The sequence below is a fragment of the Zingiber officinale genome, chromosome 2A (assembly GCF_018446385.1).
Source record: "Zingiber officinale cultivar Zhangliang chromosome 2A, Zo_v1.1, whole genome shotgun sequence".
NCBI classification, from domain to species: Eukaryota; Viridiplantae; Streptophyta; class Magnoliopsida; order Zingiberales; family Zingiberaceae; genus Zingiber; species Zingiber officinale.
The window spans coordinates 148,233,801-148,240,887 of record NC_055988.1 but is presented as its reverse complement, the minus strand read 5'-3'; the positions used below and the strand labels follow the sequence as shown (position 1 = coordinate 148,240,887).

Here is a 7,087-nt window from a genome sequence, read left to right as displayed (position 1 = left end):
TGTGAGTGCTGCAAGAGGTGCCTTCAAAGGGAGTTGAAGGCGCCTCCGCACGCCTCCACATCTTCACTGTGGAAGGCACTTTCCATGGCTAGAAGGCCCCTTCGATGAATAGTACGAAGGCGCTTCCAGCCCTATAGAAGGTGCCTTCGACCAGGCTAATATTATCGTTGCTAAAGGATAGAAATTTTATCCTTTGGCGCCTCGCTGGAGGCACCTTCCAGCCTGTTAGAGGTGCCTTCCAGTCTCAGATAAAGTTTCACAGGGGCTATAAAAAGACCCCTGAACCTAAGAAATACAAATCAACTCTTGTATTCTTTTCCTAGAAACTGTCTGAGCATTTAACGATTGTAAGAGGCTTCTCCGCCTATACGAAGGAGATCTTTTAGAGCTTTTCATTGCTCTTGGATTAACAACTACCTAGATTGTAATCAAGTAAATAGTGTGCCTCATCTTTTTAATTATTAATTTAAGTTATTATTATTGTTGTTTTAAATTTGAGTTGAAAGAACATGAAAGGTATTGTTTTCTTTTTCAGGTTATTCACATATTCCTCTTCCCGACCTCCAAGGGTCACAACAAAAATTGCCACGAGGTACTTACAGCGAGCACAAAAAATGATACCCTCAAAGCTTGATATTCATATAATTTTCAATCATCATAACTATAACAATATTTGTAACGTGAATTCTAGAAATAAAAGATAAATAAAATATGAGGTTGCAAAATAATATGTCATAAGCAAATACTAATAAAGCCAAGACAATTCAAATAAAATATAAATTTATGTTCCAAACCAATATATAATCACTTGAATATTGCTCGCCTCATGGTTTTAGAAGTGAAAGTATTGATTAAATTTACATAATCAACTTTTTTAATCACTTTTTTCTCGATAGATAACATAGCCAAGTCATTTAATTTTTCTTGTGACATAGTTGATCAGAGATAAGTTTTGATCAATTTCAACTTGGAAAAACTCCTTTCAGCAAATGCAATTGTAACTAGTATAGTTAGCAAAATTTGATAAGCAATATAAGCATTTGGATAACAACTATCCATTTTCTTCAAATAATTTAGCACAACAATCACTCTTTTTGATTATCTTTGTAATGAGTGTCTTAACAACTTTAGTTCTAGATATAAATCTAATCCATAAACATCAAAGTGTCCATCATGTGTTAAAGAATCTCGAAGATTGATATATGAGTGCAAGAGACCATCATCATCAATAGACTTTAATCTCTCCAAACTAAATAAAAATCCAAATATTTTTTTCATATTTTTAAAATTGTTCAAACTGAGTTTGAAGTGAAGAAAGAGCTTGATCAATTATAAATAGGAAGTAATTAACTAGAAAAGATTCTTTAGGAGACTAGGTTTACTCTTGACTGTTGATCTGATCAAATTGTCTCTTTCTTCGAAAGATGCATTTTTTCTTGAAAAATAAGTTCAATTCCCATTTCACTTGTAATATATTTAGCTTCAATCAATGCTTGGTCAAATCAAGATTCTCTAAGCTCTTGGAGAAAAGAAATAAGTCTCTTTAATTGTCTAATAGCAACATCAATATCCATATTTTCTGCTTGGATAAACTCACTAACAATGTTAATCTCATATAACAACTTGTATCAAATTACCATTCCAAAAACGAACTCAAAATTCTCAAGCTTAAATGATGTCAAACCCTCAGCTTCACTCTTTATTTTTAAGTCTTCAAAAATGTTTGTCGAATCAATTAAAGCAACTTGTATTTTTGAAGTTTGATCTTTTATGGGCTTCACGCTTTCAACATGACTTTTCCATCGTGTTTGTGATAATGGCTTGACTGTAAAACCTTGCACATGATGTTTGAAGACTTACTACTGTTTGATAGAAGAAGAGAATTTAATGAATATATGCGTTGTATAACACCAAAAAAGGACATTACTTTAGGATAACATTTCACCATATCACATAATGTAAAATTAAGACTGTGGCATTCACATAGAGTGTAGAAAGCTCAAGGATTAAGAGGGTGTTTGGTTGATGAGTTTGGGAATGATAGTAAAAGATAGTGTTTGGATTGTGGGTTTGGGAATGACATTTTGGAAATGATTACTAGATTTATGGGAATCAACCAAACTTATATAACTTGATGGGTTTCATTTCCATTCCTATTCCTATTTCACCCTACTATCAAACCTATACCAATAGTCATTCCCATCATTTAACCAAATACCCCCTAATTTTAAGTAATCTACTCTATACACCCTTGTGCTTTCCTTTTATATTAGATCCATTGTCATATTCTTAACCTCTTATATTATCAATGTCATGTTCGAGATTGGTAAAATTATTTTTAAGCTCTGTAAAAAGCCCAAGCCCTGAAGTTTCATTAACTTTCAAAAATTTAATCCAAAATTCCTCAATTACTATTACATTTTCTGAATTATCCACACATTTAATTACAAAGGACATCTTCGTGACTTGCATCTGGAGTGCAATCAAGTATGATAGTGAAATACTTTGCATGTTTAATTTTTGTAACAATTGAACTTCTTTCTTCATACGCCAACATCTATATCAATTCATTTTGGATTTTGGGCCCAAGATAAGTGTAATGAATTTGTCTTTCTTAAATACGTTGAAGGTGCTCCTCCATTATTTGATTAAATTTAGTAATCATTTCAATTAGCTGCAAAAAGATTCTATTATTCTCAACATAAAGCTTCACATTATCTCCCCGAAGTACCAAGTCATTTTTCACAATTCTTTACACAACTGCAATTATTCTCTTCAATACATGTTTCTAATGTGCTCTCTCCTTGTTCATTGCTACTTGCATATTTTCATCAATTATCTTTTTCTTTCTAATTCAATCCAACTAGTCATGCAATCAATATGATCTTTACTAGTTTCATGAAGATTGAGACATTGACCAATATTTCTTCCAATCTTTGTGTCCTTCGTCAGCCAAATGACCAAGTTTCATTGTAGTTCTTTGAGTCTTGAATAACTTACAATAGAAACATAAGATCTTGTCCATAGAAATAGAATACGCTAACCATCTTCTGTCGCTTTTCTCACCATTTAGCAATTGCCTCTTACAATGTAATGGATTAAAGTGTCTTCCAGTGTTATTAAGAGGAAACAAAATGTCATCATCTTTTTTAAGACCTCTTTCAATTAGAAAGTCCCTAATATTTTGAATTTTTGTCCAATTTCTTGGATCATCAATATTTAAAGGAAATAAGATCTCTTGATTTATATCTACATCACTATCATTTTTAGGCATATTGATTTCACCTTTATCATTTTCAGATTATTTTGGGTCTTCATTGTGAAGTTCATTCAATTCACTATGTTCCTGATCATTCAACTTATTATTAGTGTAATCCTAATTCACTTGTTCTACTACTTCTATTTACTCTGCTTTGCTCTTTGGTTGCTAGTGAAATACTTATTAAGACTTCCTGCTTAGCTTTGAATTAAATATTTTTCCTTTTTTTCCCCTTCCTTTTTCCTTCTCCAAAGAATTGTTTTCTTATAGGAGACATGTTTGTTAAAAGCCTAAATGTTAATCTGTACTAAAAGTTCATAGATTAAAATAGTCCTAACATCTAAATGTAGAAAAAAATTCACGAAATCATAATACATTTAAATATCATCATGCTAAATCATAATCATATTTTTATCTAATCTTAAAAACTATGTGATGTGAAACTACAAGTGCATGACTACATTGTCAAATAATAAAAAAAGATATTGATCCACAGAGACTGCTAATTAAGTACTAGTTGATTTTGCACAATGAATTATCTAGACTATCAAAAAGTGGTTCACGAATGCTTAAGAGAGAGTGAGAGAAGATAGAGAGAAGGAAAGAGAGAGTAAAGATAGAGAGGGAGCGTAAGTGAGTGAAGGTGAATATTGTTTTGGGGGTAATTCTAAGATTTCGATTTTATTATGATGCTAGTTAATATTTTTATGAATTATTCATCTACCTAATTTCATGCTTACACTCGTGTAGAGATTCTAGCTAAAGTCTAGCATAACTCTGCCTAGGTCACAACGCAGAGTTAGCACCAATTCTAACGTCATTAAGTAAAGAAATAACTTTAGAATATCTGGTTAAAGAGATACCCTAGACCCCCCCCCCCCCCCTCCGTCATACAATCACTAGAGTTATCTAATGTACTTTCTAACCGTATATTTATGATATTAAGTAGAAGAGATAACCTAGAAAGTTCAATTAAAGGGATACCCTCTATCACAGGGTCCTCCAGTCAAATAATCCCTAGATTACACAAATCATTTTCTAACATTAATTTAGGAAAAACTCCTAAAACTTTAATTAGTCTCTCTAGAAAAGGATTGGTCCCTATATCAAAGCCTCCATAAAGTGAGGTAATATCGATGTCCTTTGTCACTAAGGATACAGTATATCCAGTTGAATGAGTATCCTCTGTCACTAAGGATCCCCTCGTTATCCAATCTAGTCAACATTAACATAAAAGTAAATCTCTCACATCTACATGGCATTCATCACATACGTATTTCATCAAACATGTATAAGATACAATACAAATAGAACAAGTCATAAACATTTCATTGAACAAGAAAATAAGTAAATACATAGTTCATGCATCAACAATACATTATAATTTCTCCCTACATCCTAAGAATTGCAGATCTACTCCATGAAAAAGGAATAACAAACCAAAGACATGAATAATAACATTCTTACAATCCAAATACAAGAAATGAGGAGAAGAAATGCCTAGTGATGCGTTGTCGATATCTTCAGAGTGTCTCCTTACTCCAAAGGTGGATAGATTGTTGACAACATGAAGAAGGAAGCTCTAGGATTTCTGTGAGTGGGAGGCACGACCATGCCTCCTGACACAATCCTACCATGTCACTCTTTGGAACAAGGGCACGGTCATGCCTAGTAGGCACGACCCTATCATGGCTATCTCTACAGGGGGGCATGATCTGCCCATGGGCAACTCTGTGGGGGAGGCACACGTTCATGCTAAAGGGTACTGTTAGGATCCTTGGCGGCCAGCTAGAGGGGAAGGGGTGAATAATCCCTACACCAATCAAACAAAACAACCTTTCTCAGACAAATAACTTGATTAAAAGAATACTTGCATATAAAAATAATTAAGAAACTAAAAGACAAAGACTCGACGAATTTACTTGGTTACAACCGGGGAGGTTGTTAATCCAAGATGAAAAAGCGCACTAACAATTCTCCTTCAGGCGGAGAAGCCTCTTTACAGCAATGAACGCTCAGAAATAGAAAGCTAAACAGAAAATGAAGTGCGTGCAAGTGTTATATTGATATTTCTTGTTGTTGTAAAGCTTTGGAAGTGAGGCTACTTATATAGCCTTGCTCGGGATGCCTGGAAGGGTTCCAAGCGGCTGGAAGCATAGTTTGTAGAATCGCAATCCTACGTAGAATCGATTTAGGGTCAGGATCGGATCGGTCAGGATCGGATCGTAGAATCGTACGATCCTACCAAAAACCCTTATAATCTTATCATACATGATTAATAATTAGAAAAAAAAACCTAAAAACTCATTTACATATAAATAAATGACTAATTTTGTATATATATGCAATCATTTATACTCAACACCTCAAATTACATTACTACATGTATAAATTTAAATTAACTTGTAATTCAACTATCATTCTCACATAGTAATAATATTTATATTTTCATATTATAAAATGAAAGAATATAAAATTTCTATTAATACAATAATAATAACACATTCAATGTCAAAAATATTTCCTTGGTTTATAAGATAATTCAATTTAAAGGTCAACAAAGCACCTAACGTATATAACAGAAGCTATTAAATCCTTTGATTCAAATATGAATGCTGAAAATAATCTTCTAAAGACTGGTTGATGTCACATAATACTAGACAATAGACATCCAAAAACTCATTATTTTGGAGAAAATAAATGATGAAATATTATTGATAAAAAACTAACTCAAAAATAATTAAACATATGTTTAAATAATTTAAAACCCTAATAAGATGAAAAAAAGATAATAAAAAAAGATAAAATCTTCTAGACATCTGATAAGGATTTAAATGATATTTTTGGGTTTAAAATAGGGTGGTTAAGGATAAACTTTGAAATTTATTAAAGATCTCTGAACGAGCTTTGATTTAATATATTATAGGCCCCGTGGTTCAATCCGAGTCAAAAGTTATGACCTCTCAAAGCTTCCATCGATCCTACTTCAATTTTGCTCTGATCCTGTTCCGATCCTGCCGATTCTGTTCTGATCCTACCAATCCTGCTGCGATCCTACTGTAAAAAATGATTCTGCACGATCCTGAATCAATTTTGGGTTTCCGGATCGTAGGATCGTACGATCCTACGATCCGGATCGTGATTTTGCAAACTATGGCTAGAAGGGCTTGGAGGGGGATAAAATTTTATCCCCTTCGCAATGGATCGCGGTCAGATGCGATCCGGATAAACTTCGATTCCGAGCGCTGGACCCGGAAAGTCAACCACATTGACTTTTTTAGTCCGAGCCTTCCACTCCGATTAGGCTCACCTTGGTCCGGGTCTTCCACTCCGGTTCCTCTTACTTGGATGATCTTGGCCATTCGGAATAGGGCTCATCCAAACCCAACTTCCGGCCTTCTCAAGCAAGCTTCCGCTCCTGGCTTCTTGTCGTTCGAAAACGTCGTGCGTCTCCTTCTCTTCCACCAGCGTACTCTTCTGCAGCTCCTCATCCCTCGGACGCACCGAGCCCGTCGGCTTTCTCTCATGCCGTCCTTCTCGCGAGTTGCGTCTTTTGCTTGATGCTCTATGCTCATAAGTTCCTGTACACTTAGACACAAGGTTAAACACAATAGGACCTAACATAATTTGTTTGATCACATCAAAATAACCTTGGGATACCAACAATTTCTCCCTTTTTGATGTGAGCAACCAAGTTAAGTTAGGGTAAACTAACATAAAGTAAAAAAAAATAAATTTGCAATTAAAGTGCAAAAATTTTAAAAAGGTTAAACTACCTCATATTCGATTTAATATTCCCATCTCTCCCTTTGATCAAATAAAAAATGG

General features: G+C 34.0%; 1 pseudogene; it reads right to left on the bottom strand.

The window, feature by feature from the left end:
* Positions 1 to 910: 910 nt before the first annotated feature.
* LOC122044107 lies at positions 911 to 6,621 on the bottom strand (annotated as a pseudogene).
* Between the last annotated feature and the right edge of the window lie 466 nt (positions 6,622 to 7,087).